At 37.3% G+C, this 17,004-nt stretch overlaps 1 long non-coding RNA gene across 1 annotated transcript; it reads right to left on the bottom strand.

Moving 5' to 3' along the window:
* Positions 1-8,655: 8,655 nt before the first annotated feature.
* LOC121970467 lies at positions 8,656-16,398 on the bottom strand. Its single transcript, XR_006108929.1, has 2 exons — positions 10,298-16,398; positions 8,656-9,605 (listed from the first exon to the last, which is right to left on the bottom strand). It is a non-coding gene; the product is annotated as an uncharacterized LOC121970467 (long non-coding RNA).
* Between the last annotated feature and the right edge of the window lie 606 nt (positions 16,399-17,004).

Below are 17,004 nucleotides of genomic sequence, written 5' to 3'. Positions count from 1 at the left end.
TCTCATGGCCTCTAGCCATTTCTCGGAATCTGGTCTCATCACAGCTTCCTGATAGGTGATAGGCTCATCCTCTATGAGCACAACGTTATCATGGTCAGACAAGAGAAATGAGTATCTCTCAGGCTGACGACGTACCCTATCAGACCTGCGAAGAGGTAAGTCTACTTGAACTGGTTGTTGTTCCTCAACTCTTTGTGGAACAACATCATCCACAACACTTTGTGGTTCTAGTTCAACTTCCATCGAGGCTTCAGTGCTAGAATCCGCATCTTGAACTTCTTCAAGATCGAATGTACTCCCACTAGTCTTTCTAGAAACAAAGTCCCTTTCTAGAAAGACTTCAGTCTTTGCCACAACTGGGAATGTAGAAGTAATATCCCTTAGTTTCCTTGGGATATCCTATAAAGTAGCACTTGTCGGATTTGGGTCCTAATTTATCTGAGACTTGACGTCTAACGTAAGCCTCACAACCCCAAATCCTCATGAAAGACACCTGGGCATCTCTCCCAGTCCATATCCTATATGGTGTCTTTATCACGGCCTTAGATGGAACTCGGTTGAGTATAAAAGCTACCGTGTCTAGAGCATAGCCTCAAAGTAATGTCGGAAGATCTGTGTGACTCATCATAGACCGTACCATATCTAATAAGGTACGATTCCTCCTTTCGGATACACCATTTCACTGTGGTGTTCCAGGAGGAGTGAGTTGGGATAGAATCTCACACTCTGCTAGATAGTCACGAAACTCATGGCTAAGGTATTCTCCACCTCGATCTGATCGAAGTATCTTAATACTCTTGCCAAGCTGGTTCTGTACTTCATTCTTGAATTCTTTGAACTTTTCAAAGGATTCAGACTTATGTGTCATTAAGTACACATAACCATATCTACTGAAGTCATCAGTAAATGTGATGAAGTACCTATAACCGCCTCTAGCAGCAACATTGAAAAGGCCACATACATCACTATGTATAAGTCCTAACAAATCAGTCGCTCTTTCGCTGTGCCCACTAAAATGAGTCTTGGTCATCTTGCCTAGTAGGCATGACTCGCACGTCTCATAAGATTCAAAATCAAATGAGTCCAGCAAACCATCCTTATGGAGGTGGGATAAGCGCTTGTCATTTATATGACCTAAGCGATAGTGCCAGAGATAGGTTTGGTTCAGGTCATTTGACTTGAACCTCTTGGTATTTATGTTATAGATAGGGCTTTCAAGGTCTAGAATACAGAGTCCGTTTATCAGAGGTGCACTACAATAGAACATATCGTTTAAATAGACGGAACAACATTTGTTCTTTATTGTAAACGAGAATCCTTTCTTGTCCAAACAAGAAACTAAAATTATGTTCTTAGTCAAGGCAGGCACATAACAACAATCATCTAATTCTAGTACAAGCCCAGAGGGTAGAGATAGATAGTAAGTTCCTACAGCAATAGCAGCAACTCGTGCTTCATTGCCTACTTGTAGGTCTACCTCACCCTTTGTCAATGCCCTGCTATTTCTCAGCGCTTGTACATTAGTACAAATGTACGAAGCACATCCGGTATCTAATACCCACGATGAAGAAATAGAGAGGTTGACTTCTATAACATGTATACCTGAAGTAGAAATCTTATTTCTCTTCTTCTTAAGATCTTCCAGGTATTCTTTGGAGTTCCTCTTCCAGTGCCTTGCTTGTCCTTGATATAGGTGACAAAGATGTTCAACCATATCGTAAGCGCCCATCAACTCATGTTGCTTCTGAAACTCAGAGTTGATGGTCGCGAGCATAAGACAAGACACATCTAATGCGTCATCTTGATGCTTCTTGTAAGCATCTCGGTCTGCTCGCATGGCAGTGGCAAGAGGAGCCTCCGGAATGGGCTGCTCCAGAACGTACAGTCAAGGGAGCTAGAGAATCCTTGTCCTACTTCATGTTTTATCTCTTGTGAAGGTTGATTTCAGTTTATGGTATAGAGGATTTGAGTCAATGACGTTCTTTGTTCTTTAAGTCACTATGTTTTTTTTGGTAAACTGATTTAGTATGATGGAATGTGATTGCAATGGGGTTTCTGTTTCTTTTGGATGGTTGTGGATTTGTTTGGACAGATCTAAGGGTTGTGAATCAATCTTGATGTAGTTTTTGTTCGGCAAGACAACTTTGGATTTCTAGGCAGATTTACATATTTTGAATCAACCTTAATATTATTTCGGTTTCGACAAATAGCCTTGAATTCTGGATAGAGTTGGAAGAGTGTGAGATGATTTCGATGTTGGTTCTATTTTGGCATGCTAGTCTCAGATTGTTGGATGGATTTGGGTGAATCAAGGTTCATAATCGGATTAGTTTTTTTTTCTAATTAAGTTGAGTATGAGTTTAGCTAGTTGTTGTTTATGAAATTAGCTAAATTGTACATCACGTGATTTGCAGGACGTTGATTCGAGGCGAGCGTCACGATGTGGGTTTTAGTCTTATATGATCTACGTATAAAGGCGGGTACTTCTTGCTTTGTTTTCTTTTAGTACTTTCACCTTGGTGCATGAACTATTTTGGATAAGGACTGTTTTTACCTTAACTCTACTCTTATTTTCCTGCGCTTGATACTTCCACGTGATCTTTGAGAAATTTGTTTCCATATCTATACAGTCTCTCGTTGTTGTTCATGATAGGTAGCAGATACTATATACCATGGTTGTATGCTTTGACTATTGTTTATTAATGTACTATATTGAGCATGCTGACTTTATGTAGCATACCTAATTTTTGTTTATATTGGTATGATGACTGTTGTTTATTTATGTACCGTATTGAGCATGCTGGCTTCATGTAGCATACTTTTCTGCTTATATTTGTATGATGACTGTTGCATTTGGTACATCATATCATTGCATACATGTCAACGACCAATTCTCCCTTAGGGTCAAGAGAGTCGTTGACCAGGGTCGCATCCTCGACCACTCGAGAGAGTGGTAGCTGGAGTTGTTGTCGCTTGTCCTGTCGTGCCCCACTCGACCACTCATGGGTAGTGGTAGCTGGAGTACGAGCAGCAGGGACCCCGTCGCAGATGTAGCTAGTTAGCTACTATGCAACTGTCCCCTCGGCCACTTGAGATAGTGGTAGCTGGAATGGTGTACAGTCTGTCACTGACCCGACCTCTCGATCATACAGGGGTCATGGTGCAGAGGGATGGGCGGGAGTGACCATCCGTGCATACGCTATTTGTTATTATACTTGTTTTGGCTGCTGCTGTTTATATATATGCTGATATGCTTACTTGTGTTGAGATATACTCTCATTGTAGATGTTTAAATATTGGTTTATTCATTGGAAATTTATATATACCTTGCTTATTACCTCTGTAGTTATGAGCAGTACTGTAACATATTAGTACTACTTCTGACCTCCTATACTTAGCCTAAGATATGGTTTCAGGTATGAGTATTTATTATGGTTCTATTTTAGTATTTGTTATTCCTCTTATAAGACTGTATTTCTTTTGACATTCTCTATGTATTTATTTTGTTCATGCACTATCTTACCTTTACCCGCTGAGTTCCAATACTCACCACCTCGCAAATTGATTTTCCTTCGCCAGGTAACAGGTAGATGAGTCATGGATGCTTGGAGAGTCTCGGCTGCCAGTCCCACGTCACACTCGAGGATAGTTTTCTTTTTGGGTTTTGTTACTGTTTGGGTGGTATGTTAATTTTGCGTATTTTACTTTTGAACAAGTCGATGTGGATTTTTGGAGTCTAGTCTGGTGGTTGCAGGTATTTTGTTAGTGTCGTTGTTGGTCTTATGTTCGTATTATTTTGTGGTTTTCGCTGTGCATGTTTACTTTCAGCCGTGTAGGCTTATTAAACTACGTGGTTGTGTTTATTTTGTTCCAGCCGAGTGGGCTGATGGTATTAAACTGCGTGGTTGTGTTTATTTTGTTCCAGCCGTGTAAACTGATGGTTATATGTATATTTTGCATGTAGTAATGTTTCAAATTGTCACCCGTACAGGGGAGATGTTACCGGATTTTCATCTGACAGTGACTCCTCTGGGGCGTGACAAAATGGGAAGGCAATTGCCTATGCTTCACATCAGTTGAAGGTACATGAACAAAATTATCCCACACATGACCTGGAATTAGCGGTAGTCATCTTTGCTCTAAAGATTTGAAGACATTACCTTTATGGTGAACATTATGAGACTTTTACTGACCACAAAAGTTTGAAATATTTTTTCACCCAAAAGGAATTGAATATGAGGCAGAGGCGATGGTTAGAGTTGGTGAAGGACTATGACTACAATATTAATTACCATCTGGGTAAGGCTAATGTAGTGGTAGATGCTCTGAGCCGCAAGTCCACGATACTATCACAGTTGACAACCCAGCAACAGTTGATATTAGAGTTTCAACAGATGAGTTTGGAAGTGTTAGCACCAGTGAGTAGATTAGTTTGTCAACAATAACCATTACACCAAATCTACTGGATTGAATCCGGGTAGGACAAGCATCTGATCAACAGTTAATGGAATGAAAATGCAGAGATGAAGCAAAGGGATGCACTACTTACATGACTATTGATGGGATTGTGCGGTACTAGGGCAGCATTTGGGTGCCAAAGGTCGATTCACTCAAAAAGGATCTTATGACTGAGGCACATACCATGCCATACTCTGTCCACCTTGGAAGCACAAAAATGTACAAAGATATGCAGCTATTGTACTAGTGGCTAGGCATGAAGAGAGACATAGTCAAAGTGGTTCACGAGTGCCTTACTTGCCAGCAGGTGAAGGTCGAACACCAGAGGCCAATAGGATATTGGAACCACTTCTGATTCCCACTTGGAAGTGGGAAGATGTCACTATGAATTTTTTGGTGGGACTACCAACCTCACCTAGGGGATCAAATGTTGTATGGGTTATTATGAACTGACTGACAAAATTGACGCACTTTCTGTCAGTAAAAATCACCTTCACTATGACCCAATATGCAGAGATATATATATGAGGGATAGTACAATTACATGGAATTCCAGTTCGGGTCATTTCAAATAGAGATCCAAAATTTACTTTAGGATTTTGAGAGAGCTTGCATCGTGGGTTAGGTAAGAAGCTCACCTTTAGTACCACTTTTCATCCATAGACTGATGGTCAATATGAATGAGTGATTCAGATTCTGGAGGATATGTTGTTGGCCTGTATGATTGACTTCAAAGGGAGCTAGGAGTCAAAATTGCCTCTGGTAGAGTTTACTTACAATAATAGTTATCAAGCCACCATAGGTATGGCTCTGTATGAAACATTGTATGGAAAAAAGTACAGGACACCATTGCATTGGGATGAGGTAGGAGAGAGGGCAGTTTTAGGTCCGGACATGGTGACCCATATGGTGAATCTGGTGGCTAAGATTCGAGACAGAATGCAATCATCGCAAAGTCATCAGAAGAGTTATGCTGATTAACAACGAAGAGATTTGGAGTTTATAGTGGGGGACCATGTTTTCCTCAAGATGTCACCGATGAAGGGGTATTTAGGTTTGAAAAGAAGGGGAAGCTTAGTCCAAGGTATATTGGACCTTTTGAGATTCTAGACCTGATTAGAACTCGAGCATACCGAGTTGCTCTGACACCGAACCTGTCAGGATTTCATAATTTGTTCCACATATCTATTCTTAGGAGGTACATCTCTAACTCTTCTCATGTTATTGGTCATGAGTCCATGCAATGGACACCGGATCTGTCCTATGAGGAGGTGCTGAAACAAATCCTAGATCATCAAGTCAGGAAGTTGAGGAACAAGGAGATCAAAATGGTGAAGGTTCTATGGGGAAATAAGCTTATGGAGGAAGCTACCTAGGAGACTAAACTGGATATGTGCAACCGCTACCCCAAACTATTTGGTAAGTCAAATTTTGAGGGCGAAATTTTTATAAGGAGTGGAGAATTATAAGGTCCCACGAGCGGTATTTAAGGAATTAATTTATAGAAATTTTCCATGAATTTTAGGAATTTTTGGGATTTAAAATGAACCTATACACATGTTTTAAGGGATAGAACAATTAAGATTGAGGGAAGCCTAAGATAACACCCAATTAAGTTAGGAGTTGATAGATTTAATTACCCTAAGTTAGAGTAGTTAACCTAAGTATAAAATCCCAAAACTTTGCCTAATTCTTCACTATTGCCCTAAATCGACGACTCCCTCTCCCCTCTCATCTCTGCCACGCCAACCAAGCTCTCCACCAATCTCTGATACCCGACCAAGCGCCACCTCACACAGGTGATTCCTCCGAGGGCGTCACGATCAGACGCGGAGGTCTTTAGCCATCTCACAAATGGCACGAAATGGTTGTGCGAGTGCATCCGTTGGTGGAACGAGGAAGGGAAGGCAAGTACTCTCCTCTATGAATGATATGAGACATGTGAGGTAAGGAATAGGTAGCTAGGAGGATTCCATATGTGCCCATGATGCCGAGAAGTTGAATGAGGTGTGAACTGAGTTTTCCCGTGATGTTCTTGTTTCATCGCATAAATCATACCAAATTTCTACAAAGGATTTAGGCATTTGTGATTGAGTTTGGTTTTTTGCTTAATTTCTTTCTTGTCGGATTGAGTCCTAGATCATGTTCTTGGTGGTTTTGGCTAGTATGATGATGTTTTGCTTCTCTTGATTATTGCCGAGAGTTTTGGACAGAGTGTTGGTGTTTTAAGCCATTGATCGAAGATGCCTTTATTTTTCCTATGGCTTCCAAAATGCTGGAGTGATCAGGAAGGTGTGGATTTAATTCGATGATGTTCTATTCCACTGAATTTTAGCGGGTGGATTCAACTCAATGTTGTTGTTGCTCTACTTCTTTAATTAGTTGTGGATTTTGTGTGGATTCAAGTTTGATTGATAATGCTATGCTCTCTTAGTTCCTGCCAAAGAATTTCTGATCAGATTTTCAGTTGAAGTGTGATTTGATTGTCGATGTTTTTCTTTCTCCTTATGCGTCTGAAATTTTGATACAAGCAGGTGAGTTATGCTGTGATCGTTGAAGTGCTCGGTTCTTTCATTTGGTTCTGTGATATGTCCTCTGGATTCATGTTTTCTATGATAGTTCAATTCTTGTGAACTACTCGCTATCTTATTATGCATAATTTAGGATCTTGTACACTGATACTCTTATGTTTGTACATTATTGTTGGATATAGAAAGGTCCTTGTGTACATGTATGCTTATGGAATGGTTGGAGTGTGCTAATAAGGTGAGGATAACATAATACATATGTCCACGTGTGGTGACAGTACGGGATGGGTGCCCCAGGATGAGCTCCGGGGAGGGCCCTTCCAAACATAACTGATAATGTAATTTATGTTAGCTTCGATTATTGACTGCATGTTCTCCTAGAAGGTACTTCTAGGGTTATGATCATGAACCAAATGAATAGACTCAAATGATAGTTACCACATGTGTGATATATTCATCTTTACTAGTGGTGTAGATTTCTTTTTCTGCTTCAAGTGTTTCCATCTATATCGTATTTAAGTTTGTATTCTATGTTCTAGCTATTGATCCTTCTTCTTATGGATGTCATATTTTCATATTGAGATGTTCTTGCTGGGTCTATAGACTCATGATGTATATGATGCAGATGAGGGAGGCATCCCCCAGGGTATTACGGAGGGCATGCACACGGAGTAGACGAGGAGGCGGGATGACACCTCGACACATTGTCCGGGAGTGTTGTGTCGACTCTTGTTTTTTGTGGAGTCTGTTCTTTGCATGTATAAGGAGAAGTGTTGATGTCTCTATTTTCCCTTTTTCCTTTGCTCAAACTCTTTGGATCGTGAAACTATGGTTTGGGTTGGTTATAGTGGTTCATGTATGATGAGATTTTCTACTATGTTATTTTTAATAGCAATGTTTGAGAGGGTTTATAATTTGATTGAATGTTGATCTTCAAGTTGGCGGGTAAAGGTTACAAATTTTTGTTATGGGTCCCCGATATGTGTGGTAAGTTAAGGGTCTTTTCAAGTTTGGTCCGGTGGCATAGCCGTGTGGATTCCCCACCACCACAACATGCTTTGTCTCTGTAAATTCCACATGGCCATGTGGTTTCAAGAGCATAAAGTTTCAATCACATGAAATTATGAACAGTAAAAGCATTTAAAAAAATTCAAGAACAAATCAACATGAAAATACAAAAAGAATTAAGCAATCATATCAATCAAGATGCTAACAAAATAAAATCAATCAATGCTCAATCTAAAATAAACACACATTACTAATTATTACCCGGCAACGGCGCCAAAATTTGGTGTCAGCCATTTGCATGTCACGTGGCACATCAAATTAATAAAAATTAGGAACTCAAATAAACTAAATGAAACACGTGTAGTAAGGAGTCCCAAGTCGTATTTTTTCCAAGGGTAACTAATAAATGTGTGTACGAATTCTAGATTTGATTCAAAATTGACCATTTCAAGAATTCATTCACAATAACATAGAATAGAAGTAGCAATCTAAACATCAAATTAAGCATCCATCACCTAAACAAAATCATAGTCACAAAGATTAAATTGCTAACTAAATCACAAAACTCTACAACCTGTTAGTATCAGAATCGCAAAACTAATTAGAATTAGATCTAAGATGGGGTTTATAAGCAAGAAATTGAACTCGGAAACACAAAATCTCAAACAGAAATTGAAATCGCAAATGAAGGTATCAGATCTGAAGATATGATCAGGGTTTGAGAACAATTCAAAGACACAACAAAGAAAATAAAACCCTAACATTCCATAAACCAGAACCGGAACTAGAACCTTCTACTCTGTTGTAAAAAGAGAGCTGCCATTGGAACCTCCCATCAAGCACTCAACAACAAATCTCTAACCTCCAGCTATTACCAGAGAATGCTCACAGCTCTTGGAAACCTCCCCTTAAGCTCACATCCCTCTGATAATCTCAACAACCGAAAACAAAGCTCAGGATCTGTGAATTTCATACCAAATCGAATAGCCACGTCGACCCAATATAGCTGTTGAATGGAGATCGGAAAAGGATCTGAAACTCAAAGAAACCTCCCTCTGAGCTCAGTTGGATATGGAATTCGCTGATCGGAAACCTCCCCTCACAGGAATGCTCTGTGAAACAAAACCCGAATCGTGGCTAAAGAAACCTCCCTTCTGCCACTCTCTGATCACCGGATGTTGAACGCCGGCAGCTGGATTGCCGTCGGAGAAGAATCTAAGCTCATCGGATCTGGAATTTGGAACGGGAACTCAGCGTTGCGGAGGAGAAGACGACGACACTATAGAAGAAAATCGCGACCGAGCCCAAGTGTACTGTAGCTTCTCACGCGGGTTTTAAATCCTCCCTTCTCTGATCGAACGGCTGAGATTTCTCGGAGCTTGATCAACGGTGGGAAACAGTCTAAAATCCGATCCAATAGTACTGATCTTCATCTACGGTCCAGATCTGCTCCTCATTAGGTTGGATGGGCCAGATCTTCAACGGATGGCCTAGATCTGCTTAATCTTCAATGGACAGTCCAAAACACTCCAAGGCTTGATCGACTTGATTAGCCCTTGATTTGAGCCCAAATGTGGCTTGATGTGATCGGGTCCATGACCCTTTTGATGCCTACAAAATAAGAATCAAATATTAGTACCAAATACCATGAAAATTAGCTAATTTACAATTAGGTCCAAGATCACATGCAATTATGAAATACAATGTAAAATGTGAGACTAGGCTATGAAATGACCATTAAAGATATGCATAATGAATCAAAATAATATAGCAAAATCATGGTTATCAAATCCCCCACACTTAGTCTTGGACGTCCCGTTCAAGTAAAGAAAACCTAAAATCATCTCCACAATAATCCCCTAGCAATACCTAGAAGATGGTAAGAAGTAATTAACTAAGGTCATCTTAAAAATCACCAACAATCATGAATAAAATTCAAACAATAATCAGTAGGTATGGTGGTTTCAATCCAATTGAAAAATTAAGCAAGTTGCAATCTCACAATGGATTTGCCTATTCTAACTCTCACACTCAAGCATGCATAAAAGTGGAGCTCACTCAATGCAACTCACAACATTTCACTATCATAAGCTTACTTATTTTCTAATTCTCCACCACCATAAACATAGCATACATGAATCAAAAGGATTTAATCATGAAGAATTGAAATGGAATAAAAAAAAACAATTAAAGTGAATGAAATGGCAAAAGAAAAGGATTTTCATAAAGAAAATGAGAAGAAGAGAGTATTGGAGGAATATACTTGATAAGTTGACCAATTTGATGTATAAAGAGATGAATACCATTTGTTATTACCACTTCAAAGTATCAAGCTAACCTCTCCTTCAATTTGAATGCAAACATAGAATCTTGATACTCTATCTTCAACTTTGATACTCTCTTAAATGTGCCATTTTTTTCTTTCTTCACTGTTTTTACTGTTTTTCCACTTCATTCCATCACTTTGAAAGCTCAAATAATATCACTTCAACTTATGAAGAATTCCCTCCCCCACACTTAAAATATTGCCCGTCTCGGACAATGAAACACATCATAAATATCCAATCTTGATACTCTTCTAGACACATTTCTTGTATCCAAACTGCAGATTTTTTTCTTCTTTTTCTCTGTTACTGTCTTTGCAGATTCAAACATCAGACTTTTGTATCCTGTCCCATAGCAATTCATTAAAATTCATTTCCCAATTAGTACAGAAATGCCACATTATTAATTAACAGAATTCTGCATTTTCTGAATATCTTCACTCCACTCATTCCTATTTTAACAGCAAGCATTTTCCCTGTTCGAACTCAAATTCTGAAGCAAAACTGATCAATTCTGAGGCCTTCTATGGTAGAACTCCTGTATGCATTTAAACAGTTCAACAAAAAGGTTCAGAAAATCAGATCAAGGACTCAATTCAAAAATTTGATTCAAGGTAATTGCTGGTTTTGAAATTACAGTTTCAGAAATATGATACTCTCTTTTAAGGAATTTGCATGAATCATGAAGAATTAAGTATAATAAAGGGTATCAAACAGCTCTGGAATAATTAAAACTTCACTTCAGAATTATACTGATAAGGACACAGAATTAAAATTGATTCCATCAAAAATAGTATCAATTATTGGCACAAAACAGTTCCGGAATCCATTGGCTAAATTGTAGTCACTGCTTTTCTTTACTGCAATTTTTCTTTGTCTTTCTTTCTCTGCATATTTGAATTCATCATAACAGAGCCACTTCTAGCTTTTCTTCCCAGTTCTGAAACTTCCCAGTTAGAAGTGTAGGAAAAATCCTCTTAGATTGCTGTCATAGAAAATTGCAATCATTTAGTTGGAACTCTTGAATTCCAACTCAAGCAATTAAATTTAGCTGCAGTTCCCAGATTTCAGTTTCACAATTTCAGAATTCAGCATTAGTGAACGTGCAGCAGAAGTATATTTTCGGCAGCTTGGTCCATCTCTGAAATCAGATTTCAAATCCGAACAGATTCTATGCCCAGCAACAACATAAATGAACTCTGCTGGATACTTCAGTTCGGGAGTTTCAATTTCAATCAAATCAAGCTTCCTTGAACTCCTACAGCAGTCATGTTAATAGAATTCAGCTTGGAAAGATGAATCATTTAGCGTGAAATACGAGATCTTCACTTAAGTTCCTCTATGATTTGAAGCCTGCTGATAAACTTTTGGCACACATTTAATACAACTCAACTGTAATCTATTCTCTACCATTTATTTCAATTCTCTTCACAGCTCTACCTTTAGCAACCAAGAAGCTTCTAAGATCCAATTAAATTCTGCAACATTCAGAACTACAATTGATTTTTGAATTCTGGTTTCCCATATTTCAATTTCAGACTTTAACAGCTTAGAATATCAGTATCATTGAAATTGCATCCATCATCCATTCACCTACTCATGGCAAGCATGTTAATGAAAAATCAAGTCCACTCGAACTCTTTCTGTTTATAAGCTTGCAACAGAATTTACCACATTTCAGCTTCAAGAAATCAGAATCTGATTCATTTCTTCATGGCTATGCTGATGAGAACAGCATCATCAGTTGCACAAGACAGTTTCCCGAGTTGATTGAATCCATTCAAATCTATTTATCAAAGAGATAGGAATAGCTCCCCGACAATGGCGCCAAAATTTGGTGTCGGCCTTTTTGCATCAACATCATTAGCTCCGGTTTAAGAATTTTCTAGACCAACTTGAGTTCAACTAAAAGAATATGCTAGATCTTCTTAAGTTTCAGCTACTTAATAAGATCACAAACTCCCTAAAATTCTGATATTTAACTCTCTATTTCTGAACATTATAACTTCTATCAGAAATTTGGACAGAGGAATCAACTTCAAAAGATCTCAAGAAGGTTATTTCAGATTTAAACCAAAAACTTCCTGCATTACATAACTCAAATTCCAGTTCCCTTTCAGATTCCACAGCAGATTTCAGAAATTGCCTGCAAATCAGAACTTAAGAATACAAATTCAGCAATGCCACCTAAAACTTGTAATACTTTCCATTCATGCACAGCAGCAAACTTAATTTCTGCATTTCAATTCCTAAAGCTTGAAAAGATCGTAAGAAGCTGAAATCCATTTGTTACTGCATCTTGTAAGTCTTCACTTCAGTTTCTCAATTGTTTAATTGTTGTTTCTGATTATTGATACATCTTGATACAAAGTCACAGAACTTCTCAGTTTTGCACTTATCAGTTCCTACTTGCATTACAGTTAAGTTTCCATATCTAAAATCCAGAATCTCTTCAACTAATGTAGCTATTCATTCTTCCAGCATCAATTTTTTTATCTCAGAAACCAAATTTTACTCCCCAACCTTGCTTGAGTCTTCCATTGAATCAACAATTTAGTTATAACTGCATTCTATAGATTATAACAGATTTCCAGCCTTTAGCTCTCTGTTTCTACTTTTCAGCAACTGATTTTCGAGAATTCTGTCCATTCAGTTTGTATAGGACCTAGAAATACAAGAACCCCATTTATTACTGGAAATACCATAGCTTCACTGTTTTTCTTCATTGTTTTGTAAGCTACTCATAGCATTTTGGTACACCCTTGATAGTTTCTGCATCCAGAACTGAATTTTGTTACTTGCTTACTGCTTTGGTGTGCTATTTCTGTAATTGGAATCCGGACCCTAACATCTGCTGCTACAGATTTTGTATTCCCTGCAACATCATATGTGAACACTCTAACATGGAAGTGATCTCTACAATGTATGACTTCAAGACCAATTTCAGGAATCAAGCTTGATCAGAAATAAAACTGCACTATAATTTCTTACTATCAGAATTTACAGGAATCCCATTCATTTTTTTTTTCAGTTTATGCTTCAGATATTCTGAATTTAAATTCCCAAAATCTTCAAGGCTTTTAGTGAATAAAGAATTATTTGATGAAATTTGAATCCTAGAACAGCATCTCCCTCCAAATTCTAGAATACTTTTAAACTTTCACTCAAATTTGATTTCTGAAAATTTCCTGCACAACCCATTCTCTAGATCCAACTTCTATTACATCATACTTAAAGAGAGTTCAACAACTAAGCCAAATGCATTTACTACTGAATTCTGTAAGAAATTGGAAATGCAAAAATGAAAATTTTGCAGAGATAGAATTTGATACTGTATTTTGATACACAACAGTTTCCAGCTTCTCATCATGTAAGAATTGGAAGGGAATTGATACCAATTGAAAATAAACATGATGTATCATTCCAACAAACCAACCAAATTGTGCCTCTCAACTAAATTGTTAGCTTTCCAATCCTGCATTTCCATATCAACCTCACTGTCATGCTTCCGCAGCAACAGATTTTCAGCATTTCAAATAAATCTTCTGTACAGATTTAGCTGCCACTCAAGCCCCAATTGATGAATTTCAAAATAGTTGTATAAAATAGCAATGTCCAGAAAAAAAAAACTTCCAACTCCAACTCTGAATTACTGCAACAATATCAGAAAACACCACAGTTGCATTTTACATCCAATTCTTACCCAATCTATGGTATCCCGATTTAGCAACCACTTCCAGCAACTTGATTAGTTCCAATTCCATATTTCAAAATTAATACTGGTTTCCTGATTTCAGAAAGTCCAGATTCAGCAATTCCGCAATCTTTATCCATTCTAGTTCAAACCAGCTTCAAGATTCCCAGCTAACAGAAATTAAGTATCACTGTCTTCCTCTATTTCTGCCTCGACATCTAGCATCAGTCTTCATTTAATGTCAATAGCCACTCTCTGCAGGTTCTGCTCTTTTCCTCACTCTGTTTTTGGTCTTCTTCAGTTCAGAATTTCCACAATTGTAAATTAGTTTCTGCAAAATCTCATTCCGTTCAATTGCAAAACTCTTACACAATGTAGCACAGCTAACTGCACAGCAACTTCCTGCAAATCAGAATCTGTTTACAGATAACACTTGTTGGCTGAACATCCTAAGAGTTGTAATCATGCCACCTCAGAAATAAGGTATATGAAACATCAATCACAGCCAATGAATTCTAGAAATATAGCTAAATGCTGATTATTTTTCTTTTCATAGTTCAGAAATCGTAATTTGGCTTGAATCATGAACAGCTCAGCTCAACAAGGATTCTCATATGGCAATAGTATGATAAAAGCTTGAGGTCAGTTCCTAGAAAATTTAGCAACAGAATTTATCTTTTTCCAGTGTATCAAACAAATTCTGCATTTTCAGAATTTTGCCGGGTTCAAACATAGAATTTTGCCGGGTTCAAACATATTCTTTGAATTCAGATTTGAATGCAAGCTTGAGGAACTCCTATAGTTCATTGATCAGGTTCATAGCTCAACTTATAACAGCACAACAAATTCATCCATAGATCAGTTCCAGAAATTTTAATGTATTTCTGCAGTTTCAAGCTTCATAACCAGAATTTTCAGTATTAAAGTCTAAGTTTCAGCATTGAGATTCTGAAGTGGCTTTATCTTAAATCAAATAAAATCCAGCTAAGATGAAGGTATCATTTGGCTCTGGACTGTTAAAAGTTCAAATTCAGATTGCTGCTGGTCAGAATTAGCACAAATAATTGGCACCAAACATTTTATTTTTATAAACAATCATTCTACTGGTTTCTTTTCTTTTTCATAGCATAGTTCTGAATCTCCACTTCAAAATCCTCAACTAGAATAAAATGCATGAATTTAAGAACAGATTCTGATTGAATGAAACTAACAGAATTGAATTTGATTTGATGCATTCTGTTTTGATGCTTAAGTTTCAGAATTCAGCTTATAAAAGAAATTTAATCAGCACTGCTTGCAGAATTTAAAGAATACTTGATCAGAATGACTTAAGTGTTCTTCCATCTACACTTCCATAATCTTCCAGAATTCAATGTAGACTTTGTAAATGTTGCCTTATCAAGAAGAATAAATTTCATAATCAGTTTTAAGGAATCTTCTTTAGTCCAGAAATCAGTTTCAACCTCCTTTTCTTCTCTTGCTATTGAACTAGTACTCAGTATCTCTTAACTGAATTTGTGTATCTCTATTACGTTGATAGAAAACCAAATCAAGCTTCATTGAACACCTACAGTGGTCTACTATAGTAAATTCAGCATCTCAGACCCTTGTAACATATTCCAGTATCACTCTTCTTCCTTTTCTCATTAGCTTCTTCCTAACCTCAATTCCACAACCAAGTTTGGCACACCATTGATACATTAAACTCTAAATGTAAGAATTTGATTCCTTTTAAAAGTATATAGCATCCATCTGAGGCTTATATTCGAATGAATGAAAAACTAACCCACCAACTCACATAAGTTTAAGCACTTGATTATGTTCGAAAAATTTCTGTAACCCATACAATTGAAGAACTTCTATCACTTCCATATCATGCTCACAAAGCAAAGGTCAACCTTCATGAAGCATCAAAAATCTTCACGACCTCTGGTTTAATCCAAATCAAATCCCCCACACTTGAAATTTATCCATCTCAAACAATCCACTCATCAAGAAAATCTACCAAAACTCTCAATAAAAGAATGACAAACAAAGATTGTCAAGAATTAAAGTGCAAGAGAAAAAATGTTTTAAGAAAATTATGAAGAAAGGAATTGGAATTTATGAGGGATCAAGAATGAAATAATCCTTCATCTCCATGCATACATATGCTATTGTGACCTTGAAAAGAAGCAAAGCAAGTTCTAGAGTTTCATTTGTTATGAGTGCATGTCACATAAAGAAAATAATAGAGTAAAGGCTTGAAGTGGTCTTCTCTAGGTATTTTTTATGCAATCAAGCTCAACTAATCAAATTGGAATCCACCACCAAATTAACCAATATCATGTGAGAAAAGCATCCAATCATGTCACATGACCTAAAATTGATGATCAAATTTAAAAAGCTTTTACCATCTTAAAAATATTACTAGAAAATTCCCATGAAGGATTTATTCAAAATAAAATGCTATGTACTAAACAAAAATGCAAAGTATGAAAGCAAAGTGTGGAAACAAAATGCAAAATGCAAATTATGAAACTAAAGAAATGCATAAAAAGAATTTATTAACAAAGCATGAATTAAAATGCAAAAGAAAGCTAAATTAGAACCAACTCCCCTTTCATTCCGGTGGTCGAAGAAGATTAAGCAACAAAATCCACATCGGTAGAGGTGTAATTTTGGTTGCAATCAATTTCTTTTTATTTACCATTTTTCCATCAAGAGCTTTTTTTGGTTGTCGGAGGCGGTTAAGTTCAAGCATCCACTCCGGAAGCTTGTATTTTCCTACAACATCATTAAAATACAATCCCTTCCACTCACATAAGGGATAAAAAGAAAATAGGAGAACATTAGTGTGGGTAGAAAATATATCAATCAATGAATCACAACTAATAAAGTCAACAATTGGTACCTCAATTAAATTTTCTGATGAATCACAAATAAGACTCATCTTGTCATTTTGAAAGGTACCTGGAGTGGTGATTGTTACCTCCTCTTCATCAAGATATGG

The sequence above is a fragment of the Zingiber officinale genome, chromosome 1B, assembly GCF_018446385.1.
Source record: "Zingiber officinale cultivar Zhangliang chromosome 1B, Zo_v1.1, whole genome shotgun sequence".
In the NCBI taxonomy this organism is placed as follows: Eukaryota; Viridiplantae; Streptophyta; class Magnoliopsida; order Zingiberales; family Zingiberaceae; genus Zingiber; species Zingiber officinale.
The sequence above is the reverse complement of the archived record's forward strand: the minus strand, read 5'-3'. Positions and strand labels throughout refer to the sequence as shown.